General features: G+C 39.8%; 1 long non-coding RNA gene across 8 annotated transcripts in view; it reads right to left on the reverse strand.

Annotated features, from left to right (window-relative positions):
* Positions 1–1476: 1476 nt before the first annotated feature.
* The window catches only part of LOC145457535 (uncharacterized), a 31866-nt gene continuing 11711 nt past the window's right edge, over positions 1477–21631 (reverse strand). The window contains exons 3-14 of one of the 8 annotated variants that reach the window (XR_013920918.1): positions 20381–20508; positions 11166–11248; positions 10291–10455; positions 8432–8555; positions 7560–7692; positions 7113–7185; positions 6562–6622; positions 5988–6104; positions 5188–5272; positions 4511–4677; positions 3441–3582; positions 1477–1802 (exon numbers count right to left, since the gene is read on the reverse strand). This is a non-coding gene — a long non-coding RNA (uncharacterized LOC145457535). Of the gene's footprint in view, positions 1803–3440; positions 3583–4510; positions 4678–5187; positions 5273–5987; positions 6105–6561; positions 6623–6954; positions 7015–7072; positions 7257–7559; positions 7693–8431; positions 8605–10290; positions 11249–20380; positions 20509–21631 lie in introns of all 8 variants that reach the window. The other 7 variants (XR_013920924.1, XR_013920921.1, XR_013920917.1 and 4 more) reach the window with 7 other exon arrangements.

Raw genomic sequence — 21631 nt, forward strand, 5'->3', positions numbered from 1 at the left:
TAAAGCGAGTAAACTAAATAGTTCGGCTTCAACACGTGTTGAATTCGAATTGGAAGTGGTACGAAATTATATAATAACTCCGCTCTCAATTTCACACAATGGAAAAGAAATGATCATATTATGGTCACAACCTCATTAAACTACAAGTAGATAAAATACATGCTGCATGCTGAAGGTGCTGGATGTGATGTAGGGTTACCATATTTCTGTGACTCAAACTCCGGACACTCTTTAGCGCCCACTAGTTGATTTTAAAATGAGGCATAGGCGATATGACGTCATACTACTTCAATATGACGTCATACTAGCAAAGCCGTGCTTATCGATCTTTCGCATAGTATATCCTGTTGTGACGTTATAATAAGTGATACTCGACTAGACGCGTAATACGTGATTCAGAATCGAATCATTCAGGTGCTCAATTTTGCCCAGCCCTAATCTGGAGTTGAACATACCCTCTTGGTTGACCGAATTATCTAAATTTAAACTGTGGCTCGAACTGCGACGCTTCCACGACTCTAGAGTAGGGCTGAGCAGAATCGAGTACCTGAGTCATTCGATTCAGAATCACGTTTTATGCTTCGAGCCGAGTATCACTCATTAGTCATTATGACGTCACAACAAAGCTCAATGTGCACCTTTTGTGCCACCACAAATAATATAATGCCTGTTATACATCACACTTTGTTATTTTTTCGACCCCACTGATTTCATTGCACTTTGTGACAATGTTGTGGGAGGATAATGACTTCATAAACGTCTTTCCAATAACGGCCGTAGCTTTGTACTATATGCTTCGTCGGCTGCGACATGGTAAATCAGGGTTTCAATGCTTCCACAGTTGAAAATAGTATTGCAACCATAATTCTCGTTGATAAAATAACTTTCATTAGCGAGAAGCGTATAATTTCAGTTCTCGAAAAAAATCGTCTTTTGCTACTAGATTCAGATTAGAGTACTCGAATCATTGTGACCAGCACTACTCGAGAAACAGCCTAGACAGATTTGGACAACTAGAGAATATTCAGCTTTTCAAACTTACATTACAATTAAAATTATAACTACACCGTCTTTAAAATAAGATTAAAATTACCGAGTCCGCCAAAATTTGGAAATTCGATCAATTTCAGTTCATATCAAAACAGAGTTCATTTCCATGAGCACGAGAATGACAAATCTGTGTACAGCAACCTTCGCATGTTTAGCAGTACACAGAAATTAGATTTAAATTTGACCATAGAAACATTCAAAAATTAAATTAGTGCAAAGAAACATTTGACGAAGTAAATTAGAAGTAGATCAACGGCAAGTAATTAGACTACTGTAATATCTAGTTGTCCAAGTCTGAGCTCAAGACAATATTGTTACACCACATCTCAGCAAAACATTCGGGCGGTATTATGTCTAGTATCATCCCTACAGCGAAGCAAAATTATGTCTTGCTTCCTCCCCCCACTCAAAATGAATCCTCTCGTAGACGTGATGCTTTTCTTTATTAATTCGATTCGCTGGATATTAAAGACCAGTTATACGAGCAAGTCCGGGGCACAACTGGAAGTATCGTAAAGTCGGTGAATGCGAATCACCATGGAGAGCAAAGTGTAAACCCGGTTAAAATGAAAGATCTCCCGGGTCACCATGACCCTTTCTTATCAAGCGAATCGGATGCCAGAAGTAGTTTCTCATTATTGAGTTCAGAAATCCGTCCATAGCTGCCTACTGCTGTTGCATACTGGTGGTCAGTTTCATCGGCTTTCCTGACTTTGTTTGTCTCGGCGCTCCTAATTGTTGTGGCCGTGGGTCTGAAAAATTAATTACACTCAAGCAAGAGCCGTATGTAAAAGATTAATAATAACTAGGGCGATTTATATTTGATATGTCAAAATTGTAGTGTTAGGTCAAAATTGTTAACAAAGTCAAAAAATTTTTGACCTCCTCATTTCGTTTGCATCGCAGATTTTGCACTGTTGCTGAACTTATCATTCGATATTTTACAGCTTGTATCCTACTTTATAGGCTTACCGTTGCAGACGGTCCATTGTCTGCGCATTGTGAATTATAAACGGTCAAATGAAACAAATAGGTTGACATGGTGTTATGGTCAACATACGGAAACATTCTAACTGAAGCAAGACTGCTTTGGCATTGCATGGTTCTAATATCAAGAAGCGAATGATGAAAAATTGTGATGTAAACACAACTTCGATGTTGTCAGCGAACAACTGCTGGTGTTGAACGTTATTTCTCCATTCTTGGCAAGCTACTTAGTAAGGACAGACACTTTCTACCCGAGAATGTAGGAAAGTATCTTTCGTTGTACTGCAACAAATTTTAATTATTTCTACCATAATACGTGATGTAACTACCGGAATTTTTCATAGGGCCAGATTGCGTTAAAATACTAGTTTTTCAATGTAAAATTTGTCGGTTTTTCGCCAAAAACGATTTTTCAGGCCACTACTTAGTAAGGACAGACAGTTCCAACACAAAATGAAGATAAGTAGTACATTTTTAACATGTGCGAAAACACCTAATTTGCACACGACAGGTCAAAAATCAGCATTCTTTGGTCAAAAAAGTTGAAATTGATTTTCAGGTCAAAAAAATCCGTTTTTAGGCAAAAAAATCGCCCTTATAATAACTAAAGTGATATCGTTAGTAAGGTCATAACAGTCTTGCATTGTCATGCAACGTCATCGACGACGCTAGGATGCTAGATGGATATTTTCAACAGTAAGACTGCAAAACATTAGAAAAATTGAATATATACATCGTATTAAATACTATCTATATTGAATATACTATGTTCTACATATTTAACATACATTTATTGAAGTATCGTATATGAATCAAGAGTAGCAAAAATTGGAGGTGGTAGGAAATCCAAGAAACGGATTTTGGACATTGGTGCCACAGTTTTAATCATTTGTCCAGGCTTGGGACGGGCCATTGTTTTGCTCCGTAGTGGCTGCGTTCTGGAGAACAGTCAGATGGAAACGCCTGCGAGAAAGCGAAGCTACCGCTGACTACGGTGCCAATGATAGCGGGGGAAATTTTACTCTATAATGCATATTCCAATCTTGTTCAGCATCGCAAGTTTTTGAATAATTGTAATAAAATGACAAATTATGAACCACAGATCTGGTTTTAAATGCATCAAATGTATTAAACACAGCGTAATACCATGTCTAAAATGTCTTCAATGTTTACTATCCTATATAGTTGCACTGGAGTGACTTCTCGAATGTGTGATTTTCATAAGAAAATAGAAGTAGCCAATGCCCTGTATCCTACTAAAGCTGTCAGTGCTGTTATAATGATCGTCATTAAGACATTAGCCTACATCAAGACATTGCTAGTTTGCATCAAAAGCTAGAACCAACTGTAATTTCACGACAGAGTAAGAGCCGAAAATTCCAGATTGACAGCCGGTCGTTCACCTTTATTTATTTCTTTCACTATCGGATTTGTCATGGTCGGCCCACTGCGGACCTTTTCTTGCAACCGCTCGTTCGTATTGCTTTTGAGGTTGAAATTCCAAAGAACTCTGAATTCGGAGGCAAAGAGGACGACATCTCTTCACTGCAATAAACAGTACCAGGAATTTATTTGCGTGTATGGCAATGATCGGCAGGGGAACACTGAAGTAAAAATCTGACTATGAAATCATTGTGACGGACAGAGTTTGATAAGTATTAATATGTATCCGAAGGTAGCGTTATAGTGCAGTGGTATAATCCCCAGCTGCAACACCAATGGGTTGTGCGAGTGGGTTCGCGTCCAACCGAGGTCGACTCCAGACTTGCTATCCAATTGTTGGAGGTTATAGCGTCTCCTCCTCGCCACCTCATCCGCATAAGCGGTTTCATATGAAAGCCTACAAGTGGGCCGTGCTACAAGCAGACAGCTATGGACTAAAAATCAAGAAAATTGTCCAGGTGTAAATGACCATAATAGTCGACGAACACCATGAATATCACAAACAGCAATAAGCTTTCGGATTGGACAGAATCTATACCAGTGGTTGTTAAACTTTTTCAGCTGGTTGCACGCTAGAATAATTATGAAAAGGTCCTGAATCACTGACATGAGACGAATAGTAGCTTTAAAAACATCTTTTCAACATATGTGATGGGTGTGCTGTTTATACGATCAAGAACGACTAAAACGATGTTACATTGGTGACAAATATATCAACATATCGTTATCAATTGCAACTAGGCTCTCTTTGTTTAAATTCAGTGAAACAAGAAAATCCATATTTATATACCAGGATGCAAAGCATTTTAATGCCGTTTACACTCATTAGAGGCAAAATTGCAGACTATGCAGAAAGGTTGTTGGTTATATTCGGGTCCTGAAGCAATAAACTTGCACTGAATGCATTCTTAGTTATATGTAGGCTTCGACTTATTGTCGATTTCAGTTTGGATATAAGGCTTCATCTTTATCAAAATAATTCTCCAAACTTAGCTTGATATTGTGGATTATATATACAGAGCAATCTTACCTCTAAGCAGCGCACGTGCACAGTGCTGACACGGTCTCTGCCCACAGAAAATTGGAGCTGCGCACAGAAAATCCGAAGTGATGACCTTTTTTTGTCATTACGTACAGTTGTCCAAGGGTCCGTGCAGTGAGTTGGTGAGTGCGCGCAGACTCGCGAGATACCGAGATCTAAATAATTATAATTAAAACGCTTGAAAGAGTTGAACCTTCTTTACTGAACAGGAATCGAGGCCAGGTCCCCTTGGGTCCAATTCAAACTTCAGAGGCTTTGTTCTGAACACACCAAACACAGTTAAGACAATTTAAAAATGCCTGTACCTGGTTTTTCAAGAAATTTCAGCTTCTGCACAGCTCCAAACAATTAGTTGGAAATGAGGTAATAAACTGGAAACTGTGTTTGGTCTGTTCAGAACCAAGTCTGTAAATTTTACAGAAAAGTAAAGATTACACATAATCTAATTCTAGTCAAATATCAACAATTAAACTATAATACTCAACAGGCAAAGCCTGTAGGCGAGTATCCCGAGTACTACAATGTTTCTCATCAAATTGACGAGGTACAAGTGCTCTGTGGAGACGGAGTATTTAAAGCTTAGTTTGTCCTTTTTGCCCACACAATACTAATTGAAGTAGTCAGCAGTCTCAGCAGTTCCAACTAAATTAATCACTGCAGCTCACCTGTTTCAACGATCTCACGTAGAACTGCGACGAAAGAGCAGCAAAGTTCGGATCATTGACGACATACAGGTCAAACTGCCCACCGCTGAAATGACGAGGCTTTCGAGAATAGTCGTTTGGAATGACGTACACGATAAATTTTATTACAAGTCAAAAGTCAGCCCCTTCAACTTGCAAAATCTGTGTCAGCAGACTCGGTAGGAACTTCAGAGTGATATAGCTCTGAAGGGTAGAGCGACCTAAATATTCCGTGTGGAATGGGGTTGTTCAAGATTTGGAAAATCTCGTAAATGCTCCGTGGTAGTGTCTCATTCTATAGATTATTGATAAAAAAATGACGTCGAAAGAAGCTCACAGGAAAGCCGTTAATGTTTCGGGCGAAGCGTATGAAAGTAGGTGCCCAAGAATGGGCATGCCACCGACCACAGAATGGCGAGAAGACGAGTAATCACATAACCACGGCTCTTAATTGGCTAATCAGCTATACTTCAATGATGACGGCTGCAGCAGCCTGCTGATTAGATTTAGGGAACTATCGCAATAGTGTGAATATAAAAAAAAACTGTTTCGATACTTGTGATATCGAAAACGACATGTATCTTAAAGATAATATTACAACACAAGTAGTGGTTTTATTTGTGGCGTCTCAATAAGACAACATCTACTATAGTTTCAACAGCGGTTCAGCACAATTACTTTGCAAACATGATGAAAGCATGTCGTTGTATTGCATGTAAATATGCTTCACGAACAACATACTATAAAACGAAACTGAGATAATGTAAAGAAGCAAAAGTTACCCGTCGCAGACAATCTTTGTTGAGGGTTGTCAAGATTGATGTCGTGGATGGATGGATATCACTTCCAAGCAGTGAAGATGTTGATTTTGAACGGATCGCTATCATGCTGCACGTGATCTAGTAAACAAACATGACGGTGATGCATAAATTTGGAATAACAACTGAACAAAAATAGAAGTCGGGCATTTACGAAAGACTTGTCAGATAGAATGGCAATAGTTTCAGCAAGATAACTTCATTCAATAGGGATGGTTTGATTTAACCTCATCACAGCAGCAATAATGCACATCTCGATTATTGATTGTGGATATCAGAGTATAAATATGCCTGTACAATCAAATATTGGGAAAGCACAGTCAGTTCTTTACATAGGTATACTACTTGTTAACAGATATACAATATGAAGTGGGCAAAACAAAATAATGAGGAGATATTGTCAAGTGAGAGGACACGGTTTTAACAGGTGCAAGGTAATTCGGAAGCTCAGTTTGCCCTCTCTGCCCACACAGTACGGATTCGATTAGTCAGCAGTATACCCAATTTTGATTCAATTCAATTTATCCCAGCAGGTTACCTTTTTCAACAACATCACATCTGTTGTTCGCTTTTGTACTCTTCAGACTGCGGCGAAACGTCTGAAACGGCAACAAAGTTCAAGTTGCATACAGATCAAACTGCCCCCAGCTGAAATGATGTAACTGATTTGTAACTACAATAGTTGTCAGCAGAGGATACAGCATTGGCAACAAGGTAACGGTAAGTGATACTTTGTGCTGCTGGTACAGCACATCACGGTAAAAATGCAACACTCAAGAACTTGCAAGAATCAGCAGGAAAAGAACCTACAAGACTATACGATGAGAAGAATAAACTCTTATTTGGATGGGTTACAGACATCCCAAACCGAATTGAAAAATACAAATCAATTGAGAAGCTCGATTGTCAACTACTAGCCTGAGTGTCTCACCTAAATGAAAGCAGTTCCTTCACAAGTTTGTAAATTGCTATCAATCAAGTCTTGAGATGCCTGTGGAAGAGGGGAATCGTAGTAAATAGATCTTGCGTAAAGCTAGCTAAAGTCTAACCAGACGCATATTCATTTTGTAGATGCCCCACACCAATCACCTCCACTTTTCGCACAAGGCTTGGATTCAAGTGTACGTTCGTCCTGTCTGGTCCATTATATGCATTCGCCGAGCTGGAAGTCATGTTTGAGTGATCATTCGATCTCACAGAAGTGGATAAATGCTGACAAGAGCTTGCCGAATGCTGCATCACACGGAAAACAAATTACATCATGCGGTAAAAGGTAGCCATATTTTTTAATCAGAGATGGGAACCCGAATAAATCCACTTCATTGCCAACAGCACATATCACAGAAACATAGATTTAAAAAGCAGGTTCAAGGCCGGGAAAACAGTTGAAATTAAATAATTTCAGGAACGTTTCCGACAAGGCTGAGTAATAATGTTTATGTGTCTAGTGTTCCAGTGCATACAACACAGATAATCTAAATCAGCCATTCCAAAGTGGTTAACAAAGTGAAACTATTGTCATTGTACATAACAAACCTGCTATGATTTTTTATTATCCAAATTGGGTGCCAGTGAGTCATCTATACCTGTCAGGGAACCCTCACGTCTTTTTCTTGACACCCCGTGTATGATTGCTCCTCGACACATCAGGTCTGCCCGACTTGTGTTTCTGTCATGTTTGCATGAAGTGAGCATGGAGACATTGATTTGATGAGTGCACATAGATCAGAAAAATTAACCAGATTTTAGAAGCTGATCATTCTCAATCAATTTGTCAAAATTAGGGACGAAAGTAGAATTCTGCTGATTCCTAAAAAAGGTGGAAATTTGAATATGGGAGCAAGGATCGGCACATGGATATATGTCGCCAACGCCAACTAAAAGTGGTGAGAGTAGTTCTATTAGTAGTAACACTGCAAATTTACATATAACTACATGAAGAAGGAGCAAATTCTCAGACTCGCTGGAACAACTTCAAGCGGAAACTGCAAATGAAGATCAGAAAAGTACTCAAGTAGCGTCAATAAGTGGATTTAGTTTAGATAAGTTACCACGAATCGAGGTTATTTCACTTAGTCGTTTTGACAATCTAACTCAACTGTGATAGAAACATCTCAAAGCTGCTTTCTACTTCAAAAACACACTAAGCCCAAAAAGTAAGTGGATTTGTCTAAAAGAAGTTATGTAGTAGCGAGTGTTTTCAAAAATCATAACATATCGTGCAAGTAGGCGAAATCTACTCGAGTACTTCATTACTGACCACTTTGCTCAAAACAGTCCCAGCAGGACTGGAATATTTTAGTAATTGTGAAAGAGGATACCTTCACCTTCACATGCACTGCTACAAAGCACAATTGATTCAATATTGTTTTAATGGTGGTATTAGAGAATTATTTTTGACGCAGTACCTGATGACTCCTAACCCATGCACCTTCGCCATGTCTTGGGACTTGGTATGGTCGTATGAAATGGTCTTTTGCACTCCTAGTTACTGTATGGTGATCTATTCCAATTTCTTGTGATAACATCTTTCTAAATGCAGCAGTGAATAAGTAGCGACCCGGCATAGGAGACAGCAATCCTGTTCCGAATACAAGTAGCCTTCTTTATTAAATGAAATAAAATCAATACCGGTGTGCACAAGTCCACCATTACTTATTCCAATCTTTGACAACAAAATGGTTGTTAGCACTCTAAAAGTCATAACAATAGGCCTACCTCGCAGAAACAGAAAAGACTTGCCTCATACCTAAAGGATTTTCAGATAACCTCCGTAAAATTCTAGTGTTGAAAAAAAAAGTATTTAATATTCATTCAGATTCATTATGTAGAATAAACACCAGCAGAATGGTAGTTTTTGAACATGAAAAAATGGCTAAGCGCATATTATGCCACATGTCATATATGGTTGAGAGATGTTTAGTAAACATTATAATTTACCATTGAGCATTCGCTAAAGTTATAGTAGTCTAGGGTTACCATATTTTTGTTAAACAAATTCCGGACACTCTTTAGCGCCAACTAGCGGATTAAAAATGAACAGAAAGACTTTGTCTGTAAATATGACGTCACACTAGCAAAGCATTGCCAATCGAATGGAGTGGAACATAGGTCATGAATTGGACCATCTGTAATGTGAGCTCTGGTGAATGCTACTTGCTAAGGCAGGGGCGGGCAACTTCTCCAGTCGACGGGCCGGATGTAGGTAAATTAAGTACTTGGCGGGCCGGATAGCTGAATCGATACATTATTCGCCCATTTATCCTAGGGATATCATACGTCCTCTTTTAGGAGGATTTGTCCTCTATTTTGAAAGTGTCCTCGGAGGAACCCAAATGTCCTAACTAACACGGGAAACTGTCCGCTGGCCGGACAAAATCCCCTCGCGGGCTGTATGTTGCTATACTGTTAGGTCGGTGCGGCTATCTGGTTGTTTGTTTTAATCAGGTCCGAAACAACATTTTTCCTCCCCCTTCCTCCACCCAAAAAAAGCACTGATGTTGGGCCCACCATTGGGTAATCGATGTACCGTCTTGGGAACTTACGATAGGAATTTGGCTGTTAAAATTTATGAATGAATCCTATCAATGATATTGATTTTTCCATATATTAGGCTACCATAAAATGCACCAGCAGGTTGCACATCCGGTGATTTCCAACTTTTTATGGTCGTTGCCTCATTTCCAAATTGAAAATGTTCCGTGACCCAGCTCAAAATTTGATAAGCTGAAGCTGATTACTAAAAAATTTCTGCTTGTCCAAACTTACTCACGGCCTAGGAAGCTGATTACCTTCAACATCATCGCGAATCCCAGATGAAGGCAAACGACCCCAAGATTTGGAACCACTGTCTGTGACTGAAGCATCCAATATACCGTTAGCTTGTCATTGCGATTACAATCAGACTTATTTCAGTAAATGATGGTTATTTATATTGATTTTGACTGCATTTTTGGTGAGGGTGATGCACCAGGCAGAAGACGAATTTTGAATAGCATAAATCTGCTTGAAAATGATATTGTTTATGTTGATTTACGAAAAAATTTTGAGCCCACTTCAAGCGTTCATAATTCCGGACATCTAGGGATATTTTAGAAATTCCTCCCGGACGCAGAATTTTAAGTGAAATTCCGGACATGTCCGGGAAATTCCGGACGTATGGCAACCCTATAGTAGTCCTCGGTGAAATCTTGGCCAACTGATGAATTGATCAGGAATACAATATAGTCATGAAAAGAACGCTGTGGATAACAAAGTGTAAACTTACCATGAATTTATTCTATCCAGATTGGATGCCAGTGGGTCTTTTATTCCAGTCCAGGAATCTTCTTCTTTTTCCTGAGGATCTTCGTGAATTTGCTAATTGGCACATCTATCCTGCCACTTCAACTTGACATGGTATTCATCGTCTTCAACATCCATTGTTTGGGTGCTGAAAAAATAATTACAGCAGCAAGAGTTGTCTTGATGAGGAATATAAGCTTATATGCCTGATGTATGGTGCTACGAAGTGCCAAGAGGAAGAGACAAGTTTTAGTATGTTGAGAACAGACACTTTCTGGTGTCAAAGAGCCAGATAACTGCCAAACTCTTTTACAAGCCCAGTGTCTAGAAGGAGAGACACTTTCTGGTGTCAAAGAGCCTGATAACTGCCAAACTCTTTTACAAGCCCAGTGCCAAGGAGAGACACTTTCTGGTGTCAAAGAGCCTGATAACTGCCAAACTCTTTTACAAGCCCAGTGCCAAGGAGAGACACTTTCTGGTGTCAAAGAGCCTGATAACTGCTAAACTCTTTTACAAGCCCAGTGTCAAGGAGAGACACTTTCTGGTGTCAAAGAGCCTGATAACTGCCAAACTCTTTTACAAGCCCGGTGTCAAGGAGAGACACTTTCTGGTGTCAAAGAGCCTGATAACTGCCAAACTCTTTTACAAGCCCAGTGCCAAGAAGGAGAGCCACTTTCTGGTGTCAAAGAGCCTGATATCTGCCAAACTCTTTTACATGCCCAGTGTAAAGAAGATGAGAATGGTGCCACGAAGAAGAGACAGTTTTTGGTGACGCTTAGGATACGAATCGAATTTTAAATTACTGTAAACTATCAAAAACGGAAACTGTATATTATTGGAAGAGGCTTAACATCTTACTTGACCATTGCACCTTGTTCAATGCATCCTTCTGTCACAGTCTTCAACAATTAACTGACATTCTTCACAAAACAGTTGATGCACTGCAATGTCAATAGCTCATAATTACACCAAAGTCAAAATTGAGACTTCATTTGAGAAATTGCCTCTAATCAAAATTTAGCAATATAAATACATATAATATAATATATTCCAAGATCTTGCATGTAGAGCGGTTGTTGGAGAAGATGGGTAATTGCAGTAGTTTGCCACAGAAAAACAACAAATATTGTAATATGAAACCGATGTTATTCTTGACCAGGTCAGCAACCTTTTTGAAACCAAAAGCTACCTCTTGGGTACTAATTAATGTGACGGCTGCCAGTTTCTCCCGCAATTTATCCGTGATTATAGGTTTACCATATTTTGGTATCTGGAAAGCAGGACATCTTTTTAAAATTCGTAAAAGTCAGATTATCGGACTGGATAACTGCTGATTCTGAAATAATTTCTACTAAAAATCTTGAAAAAGGGTTATCTTTCCGACTCGACTCCAATATTGCCCACTTTTTATCTATACTGATGTGGTGTTGACTAAAAAGGTGATCTTTCAAGTCATACTGCCGAATGACCCGCACAAACGTCTGCATTACAGATTTCGTGTCATTTATGGTGTTTCAGTTCAGCATGTCCATTACCCTGGCCGTCAAACCTGTAAAGGACGACAGATTTCCAAAAAGAAGGATATTTATAGACGTCCTCAGAGGATATTTTCGATTTCCTGAGAAAGGATAACAAATCCTCCTATAGGATGACCTATGGTAACCCTAACGTTACAGGCCTCTCATCACTACGCCCACGCAATATTCGTAATTTCTTGTGATTATGATTGGAGTGCCACAATTTCCTATATAATTTGAATAACTATCATCCAGCATTGTACTTCACGCCTGAAAAAGAAATAAGTAAGTGTGTGGCATTCCTTGAGGTGGGCGATACAACTCTATCAGTGCAAAACATAAAATTCAATTGATCGTCACTTTGGTTCATGGGGCGGTGGGATTTGCTTGGACGATAAACTAAATTCCTAACTTTGCTATACAGTTGATGAATTTGGAGATTCAAAATAGCCTGCGTGAAGGAACGGGCAATTGATAAAATCTGTGACATTTGAAATCACTCATAAATTTTGACGAAGTTGCCTTCCACCTTCCTTGCTATCGGCCCAGTTTCATGTCGATCTGCCACCTACCAATGTAACCAATGTTGTTTCTACTAGGACATCAATATATATCGTAATTTGACAATATGTTGTCCGTGCTTCACATCGAAGCAATTTAATGTAGGAATTTAAGCGCTACTGTGATTGTTGTTCGGATTTAGTATCGTATGGAACGTATTTTGGTATGGAATACGGAAACGGACATGTATGGTACATCGAATGATAATTTTCCTACACTACCCGGCACCTGCTATACATTACGCCTATGTTTGAAATTCTATATCAATCCCAATTCCAGGGTTTGTGTCTCTAAAAAATGGACAAGCCTTTAACACCTTGCGTTTTTGAATTGAGATATGAATTGAAATATATCTGGTATACCGGTAAGGAAGTTGACGCGGGCTGGTACTGGACAGGATTACTTTCTCTACACAATGCCACATGGAATCTGCAGCTAGTTTTACAGTAAAAAAATTCATGACGATTGATACCTAGGGTTACCATATTTAGGAAACGTGAAAAGAGGACACTTTTTGAAAATTTTCAGACTTACAACACTGGAATAAAATCCGGAAAAAATGGTAAATTTTTCTGGACTTCTTGAGTCGTTGACTAAAAAGAAAAATATTAAAAAAGGTCAGCTTACCGGCTCAACCATTGAAATACCTGCCGGAACGTTACTTGAGTACTAATTTCTCAAAAAAGAGGACATTTCGGCGTCCTCCGAGGACACTTTAAAAAAAGTCAAAAAAGAGGACAAATCCTCTTAAAAGGGGACGTATAGTAACCCTACGTGATTAAGGCTAGGCAAAATCGAGTACCTGAGTGATTCAATTCTGAATTGCGTATTATGCTTCGAGTCGAGTATTCGAGTAGAACTCATTATGATGTCACAACAGAATGTGCTATGTCTAAGTTCAAATACGTACCTTCTATGCCACCACAAAGAATGCCTGTTATCAGTCACATTAAAAATACTTTGGTATTTTTTTCGACCATACCATACTTCTTGACAATGTTGTGGGATGATTATGACTTTGGAAATGTGTCATTTCCAGTAACGTTTGTAACTTTGTACCATGTCCCGTCTGCTGCGATACAGCCAATCAAGGCTTCAAAAGGCTTCCCCAGTGAAAAATAGTATCAAAACTATAATTTTCGTTAGTAAATCAACTTTCAGTCGCGTGAAGCGTATAATTTCCGTACTCGACAAAATCTTTTCTTACTACTCGACTAGAATCATTAAAATTAATGTAGGATTCAGATTCGAGTACCGTAATTTTCCATGTATAATGCGCAAAATTTACACGATTTTTTGCCCTAAAATCGGGGGGTGCGTATTATACATGGGAACAACACGCTTGAAAGAAATCTCCCTCGATAAAAAACTTGAAATCACACCTTTCTTCATGTTTGTTTCCAATCGCGCATCACTTTGAGCCATCGCGGGAAGTAATTCGTATTATAGATTGTGACGCGCTGCCAATTAAGGGAAGCGTCGTTGCTAATTAACGCGAGGCGTGTGCACAATCACTCGATCTCCTGCTGAGATGGTTTGCCGTTTGTACGCGAGCGAAATGAGGTCAGTAATAGACACTCGCACGCGTCAATTCTCGCCAATTCATCGCGTCAACGACAGGCCCGAATAATCGCATATTCAAGAGGCCATGTGCGCAAGATATAATCGCTTGCGTAACCAGTCGCATCTCCAACGGACCTGTTGCGCATGACATAACCGTTAGCCTAGTCGCAATCGCATCTGTAATAGGCATCATGTTCAAGTAACGGTTCGTTGGCCTAAACTAACTCGCCGCCGGCCTCGCAGGCTTTGGCTGCCATCTACTATCGTTTGGAGAAAATACCGTTAATTGTATAATGATTAGCAATCGCATCTGTAAAAGGTCTCCTCGTTCTCAAGATGTCGTGTCGCTAGCCTGAACTATCGAGCTGCCCACCTCGCAGGCTTTGGCTGCTATCTACTATCGTTTAAAGACAATCCCGCTAATTGTATAATGATTAGCGATCGTCGTGTAATGATTGTTCAACAGTGACATCGCAAAACAGAATGACATCGTATACGAAATCATGACTATTCATGTACTGAAATGCAGGGTGCGTACTTTACATGGGTACAGGCTTTTTCCCAGAATTCACATGCTATTTTAGGGGTGCGTATTATACATGGGGGCGTACTAAACTTGGAAAATTACGGTACTCGAATCATCTATCCGTGATCAGTTGGATTTCTTCACTTATACCTTCAGGGCAGTGGGCAGGGTTTCCACCACTTACCAAGAACAGAAAACGCACACCAGCGTCCCCGCGCTCAGTTGCGTTGCCGCACTACGCACCAATCTCCGCGTCGAGACTCAGGAATATTAACTAGATTACAGTTAAGCTGCCGCCTTGGCGTAGACGAGCAACACGTGATCGAAAATCGTGTTCGTATGTTTCTTAGGATGGACTGACCGTGTTCAACTGCTGCTCATTTGAAACCCCCCTCCCCTTCGACTTTCAAATGTCTCATTTAAATATTTGCTACTGCGACCGCGGCCACTGTGCTGGTGACCCCTGTTCTAAAACAAACTATTCATTTAGAATATTCACAAAAAAAACAATTTTTTAAATATTAATCAAAAGGCATCTTCATTTAAATATTTGCTAGAAACTCACTCGGGTATTAAGCAAGTATCCTGCAGGGATTTCAAAGAATTTATTAAAGGTTAAAGAAGCACGGTAAGTGGGTTTTGGCATTAAAACTGCTAAGTATAAGTGGAAGTAGTCTGAAAATATAAATACTGAGTAATAGGGACTGTGTGAATGTGAGGTTCACGTTCACCTTCTGTGTGTGAAACTCGGAAATTTAGAGGTTCACGTTCACAAATGGACCTTGGTAGGTTCTGCACTGTGAACCTTTTTCATATATTACATAAACCTTTTTCATATATTACAATTTCCACTTCATTATAACATCTATGGTTGAAATTTATTGCATTTAAACTGCGAGCCACTCTATGCATGGCGCTGACAGCATAAAAAAAATCAACACTAAAAAAAGCATGCACCTTGACAATCTCAAAAATACACTACATAATAATGCTTATTCAACCAATCAAAGAAATTAATATCGTTGTCTGATGTGAAATATCTAGCAGGCGTACAGGGTCAATCTTGATTTCATATGTTCATTGTATCATGAAAACCAAATCCGTACAATTGGGGCGTCAACTACTGCTTTATAACTTGTTAAAGCGGTTATATCGGTATCAAGTACAGAAATTTGGCTTACACTCTGCTCAATATTAACAAAGCAATTATACTCAGACGCCGAATACATTGTCCGTTCTGGCCCAAACCGTTAAGGCGTAAGCTTATATTCCCTTGCAAGTCCTCGTCGAAATTGTTGGCAAAGTGGAAATGAAGATACTGATTTATTATTGCATTATGAGGCCCGAGTCGTCGCCAGGTATAGTTTACATTAAAATGGGTTATCACTTCACTGAAATGTAGGGTGGGAATTAGTAATATGACGTCACGTGACATCATGATGTTCACGTTCGCGTTCACACAGAACCTTTCGAAAAGGTTCGCGTTCACACGAACCTGAACCTTTCAGAGGTTCACACCATCTCTACTGAGTAAATAGTAGGCTACAAGCGAGAGAGAGAGAGAGTCTTTATTTTAATCGAACCAAAATACATAACAAACGGCAGTGATGGTGGTACAGAAAATATGCGTGCACAGTATTCGGTATTAGATAGGAATGATCGATAAGACCGTGAAGGTCATCTAGTCTGATCACACCAGCATCAAACAGGTACACTTGACTCTGAACAGTCTGGCTGTAAGAAAATGTTTAGTTAGAAAGGAAAATAGAAAAAAAATCCAAGAATGGAGTAAATGATCAATGAAGCAATGTCTGGGCGAGGTAGGGCAACAGTGTTAGTGTAACGACAAGAGGTGATCAAGTAGGGCTTTTTTGAATCTATTATAAGGCAATTCACGGATATGTGGTGGTGATGCATTCCAGATGATATGTCCCGAGTAGTCGATGGATCTCTTAGTTAGGTTGCTATTGGGTGGGGGTAAGTAGACATTTCCTTTAGACCAGGATCTCGTGTAATGGGAATGGACATGTTTAGCAGGTATGAAAAAGTCATCAAACACAGGAGGCGGACAATTGGAAAAATATTTGTGAACAACTTTTGATACTTCGAAGCGACATAGTTCATCAACTCGCAAAATTCGATGCTTACGGTAGTAAGGCGATAAATTGGTACGTAAAGGTACAGATGAGATCAGCCGTATCGCACGGTTTTGCAGGGTTCGAATTCTGCACAAAAATGTTGTGCATGCATTTCCCCATACTACGATTCCATATTGCAGATGAGAGTGGAAAAGAGAGAAGTAGATGGTTCGTAGTACTGATCTGGAAACCAAAGACTGGAGACGGGTCATTATTCCCACACACCGTGCTAGTTTTGATATTGTGCATTCAATATGCTGCTTCCAAGACAATTTGGAATCAATGGTGACGCCGAGATATTTCGCTGAGTCATATATTGAGATTTGTTTATGATTGATGTTCACAGTGAAATTATGACTGGCATTATGTAAAACGAGCATCTCGGTCTTATCTGCATTCAAACTTAGTCTGTTTGCTTGGAGCCATCTCGACACTTTTGGGAGTTCCCTATTCACAGATGCATGCAAACCATCGACAGTGTTGGAGGTTATGAAGAGGTGAGTATCATCAGCAAATAGCGTTGTGCGGAATAAAGATGCATTAACAATGTCATTAATATAAATGAGGAAAAAAGTCGGTCCAAGGACTGAGCCTTGTGGCACTCCACAAGTTATATCTCTGTTAGTCGTTCTTACTGTCCCCAGTTTAACAAATTGTTTGCGGTTTGCCAGGTAGCTTTCAAGTAGGGTTGCTGCAATACCGCTGATTCCATAGGGTTCTAGCTTGTATCTTAAGATTCTGTGGTTAACTGTGTCGAAAGCTTTGCGGAGATCGATAAAAATGCTGCAGCCACTTTCTTTTTGCTTGATGGTTTTGTAATAGTCCGTTACAATTGATAGTATTGCATGGTTGGTGTTGTGGTTGGATTGGAATCCATGCTGAGTCAGAGACAGTACTGCATTCAATTCAAAAAAGTTCTTGAGTCGGCAGTCAATCAGTTTCTCAAAAACCGTGGCAAGATTTGGCAAAACAGATATTGGTCGGTAGTTAGAAATTAGCTTTTTACAGCTTTTCTTAAACACTGGCATTACTCTGGCAGTTTTCAGTGCATCTAGGAAAACGCCTAGACGTATCGACTCATTAAAGAAAATGCATATAACATTACCAATAACATTAAAGACTAGCTTCGGAAAGTGAGTTGGGATGAGATCAGGTCCTACTGCTTTGTTACTTTTCATTTCAGATAATATGATCGCAACTTCTCCTTTACTTGTCGGCTCAAGAAAAATGGATTTCTGAGGGCCATGACTCAAGTACGAGAGAAAGTCATCGGAGGAGTTTGGTATTGAAGCTGCAAGATCCGGACCAATGTTGCAAAAATACTGATTGAACTTTTCTGCTACTGCAAGCTGGTCTTTGATGATGCTGCCATTCTCGAGTAGCTCGATGTCATCAGCACTCTTGGAAGCATTAACTTTAGATTGATAATTTCTCCAATGGTTTTCCATGTGTTCTTGGGATCTTTGGAGCACTCTTCAAATCTTTTTTGGAAGTATGCTTTTTTGGCATTTTCTTTCATATTCGTCACTTGGTTTGCATATTTTTTGTACACTTTTTTGCCTTCGATGGTGCCTTGCAGATAGAAGTGCTTATGCATCCAATCCCTTGTTTTGATCGCAACTAGTATGTCATGACCAACTCAGGGTTTCGATTTCAAGCGCCTTGCATTGTGGTTGACTTTCCTAATTGGGAAAGATGCGTCGAGGGCTGCCCGCAGTTCCTCAATAAATTTTTCAAAATGGCGGTTGTAGTTGTCAATTGTGAGTGGAGGAATTTTGTAGTTGTTGAAGGTATTGCTGACAATTTCAATATACTCCTCAATACCGCGTGGGTTTAAGGGCGTTTGAGATTCAAATTCTTTAGCACAATGTGGCAGGGCCAATTTCATGTGGCAGATGATGGGATAGTGATCAGTCATACTGTGTTGGAGCACAAAAGGGGACAGGTGATATTGATGAGTGTTGCAGTAGAAGTGATCTAGTAGAGTTTTGGATTGATCAGCTATTCTTGTGGGTTCAGTAATTATCTGAGCTATTCCATAAGAATCAAGCATTTCACGGTACCTTGTGTTAAAGTTGGTGGTCTTCAGCAAAACAATATTTATGTCTCCCATAATAAATATTTGTTCGTTAGCTGCAGTTAGCGTTTCCAGAATATTTGAGAATTCGTCAAGAAAAGTCTCTTGCTTTGTTCCTGGGTGTTTGTAGATGACTGCCACTGTGAGAGCTTTTTGTACATGCACTCTGACAAATATATATTCTACGCCTTCGGTTTCAAATTTTACGTCGGGCATCATGTCATATCTGAGACCTTCGTTGATGTATAGTCCAACACCTCCAGCGTTCGTTTTAGATGGCGAGTGTAAAAAGTTGAAACCTGACAGGTTAACATTAGTCGTTGGATGTTCTTTCAACTTGGTCTCAGAGATTCCGATGATGGTTGGTGAGCAATTGAACATTTCAAACAGGGGGGAAATTTCATCTAGATGAGCTTGGAGGGATCTTGTGTTCAAGTGTGCAAGTAAAATTCCTTGAGATGATGGGATATCACTACTATTCGTTGAATTGATAGATCTGCAGTTGCTCATGTTGAAAAAGTTTTGAGCCATTTTTAGTGTGGGTTGCGTTTGCAGTGAGAGAGCAGTATAGCAGTTTCTATTTGAGTTTATCGAGGTCATCCTTTGACTCAATGTGGATTCTGGGTGCGCCATCATTCTTTTTCATGTAGATATTTCCATTTGCAGTCCAGAGGTATTTGAAACTTTTTTTTTGTTTCGCAGCTCGCGCTTCAAAGAAAACATCTCTTCTGTAATTTGTTAGATTTTTGTTTAGGAAGAGTTGTTTCATTCCATCTACACCACTGGTTTCCAACCTTTTTCGACCCATCGCCCCCTTTTCAAGGTCAACACCGATCATCGCCCCGCAAATTTTGTGTACCGAAAATTGGGCATACAAACTGAAATCACCGGCGGGTTGACTAAAAAAAAAAAAAAAAGGTCTAATTTTCCGCTCGATGTCTAATTTGACACACTTTTGTAACTAAATTTCCGTGGGTTGACACCAAAGTCCTTGATATCCCTTTTGGCCTTTTTCACTTTGAGGAATTCTTTTTTTGGCTGCTCTGAAGAGAATTTGGCTATAACGGGTCCTGTTTTGTCCTTATTTTTGAAGCGCACTCTATAACACTGCACAATCTGTGGCGCAGTAATCTCAGCTTTCAAGGCGTTAGCTATTTTCATGATAGTTTCAGGCAGATTTTCTTTTTCGGAGTGGGGAACACCATGAAATTCCAGGTTGTTGTTTCGAGATTGCTGCTCCAGGTTGTCGTTGGTGCGTTCTAGGTCAGATATTTTTTTGTTCAGGATCTCATAGTTGACTCAAATTTGTCGTGTTCCTTGAGCATGGATTCTTGTGAGGCGAGTTCTAGATTTTTTTTGGTGTCCTCAAATTCTGCATTCATGAGTTCCATACCAGTCTTGCAAGATTCTATCTCTTTTCGCAGTTCTTCTACGGCAGAACCAGATTTTTTGATATCTTCAGCTGTAGTCTGCAGGTTTGAGATGATGTTGCGCAGTTCCTTGTTTTCTTCCTTTACCACTTTGACTTCAGCGAGAGTATCTTCCAGTTTACTGTCCATCTTTTCCAGTCTCAGCAGGATGACATCTTCGTTTGTTCCGGGCTTTGTCATTTTGTTTTTTGGATGGGTATATAGCCTAGATTACTTTAAAACTTAATACAGCCAAATACTCCCAGCACAGTAAAAACCTACCTGAATACTCCGAAACGGTTGAAGTACCACCTCTGGCTCTTGCTTTCGATCATATGAGAGCAATCAGCATGTTGTGCTGGCGTAGATCTCCGATTCTTTATGGGTCCGTTGCAGGCTTTGTGCTTCACCTATAATTTGCGTTGTAATATTAATAACTGAATGCAAGTCCATCATCATTGCTGTAAACCAGGGGTCCACAAACACTTCTTGGCAAAACTTAATAACTGAGAACGCCAGACAAATACAGCAACACTCAACTCTTTAATAATCACAATAAAGGAACCACGTTCTCTGGCACACCTGAAGGGTGCCACTCAGAGCGGCACAAATGTACCAGAATACTAATATTATAACATCGACGTGCCAAAAATATACCTAATACAACAATGATCACTCGGATATAATTTTGAAGTGTATATGTCAGCACCAACACCACCCTCCACCGGATCATGACAAGTCTATTCAAGTTCGGAATCGAGGGGGAACGTGGATTATTCTTCTGATGCGTATCTTCACTGCCATGAAATCCTCTGGTACTGCTATTGTCTTCACTTGTCTTGACTTCACATACTGCCTCCCAGAGTCAGGAAGTGAACTGAGGCCAGCGGTCAGAATGAAATATCACAGCACAACTTACACATTACGTAACCCACTGTAGTTATTTCCTTCAATGAAAAAACAATCAAACAGTAAACCCAGTTGGAACCGCTTCGGCTTACGTACGGTATGACCGCTCGGGGGTTCGCTTTACAACATCTCTCCCTCCTGACATTCCCGTTCAAAAGACATTGCTGCTATCGCTTCGGTCACACGGTTGTTCAGTAGATCTGGAGTCAAATTCATCGATTACAGAATATGAAGTCTTTGCACAGGGCGACAAATGATTTTCTTCTGCACGGGTCTGACCAAACCGACTTTATCAGGAAAGACATCAGTGACACGCCCCAGAGGTCATTTTGGTTGTGACTTGTTTCCTACCGTGACCAAAATGACGAAATAGTCATTGCTGCATCGCTTCCAAAACGATCTGAACAAGCTTTGTAGATATCGGAAACGTTTGTCGACAGACACGTTACCTCTTCCTCGAATAACAGGTAATTCTCATAGATTTCGTCAGATAGTTAATTCACTCAGCATGATCGGTGTCGGATACAAAGGATTAGAGTCGTGGTAAGCTGAAGGACAATGATTATGAGCCGTTTAATGTCAGTCTGTATTGTGTACAGCTCGGTATATCGCAATGAGGCATTC

This window comes from Botryllus schlosseri, chromosome 15, assembly GCF_051294905.1.
Source record: "Botryllus schlosseri isolate E-star chromosome 15, Bs_hap1, whole genome shotgun sequence".
NCBI lineage: Eukaryota > Metazoa > Chordata > Ascidiacea > Stolidobranchia > Styelidae > Botryllus > Botryllus schlosseri.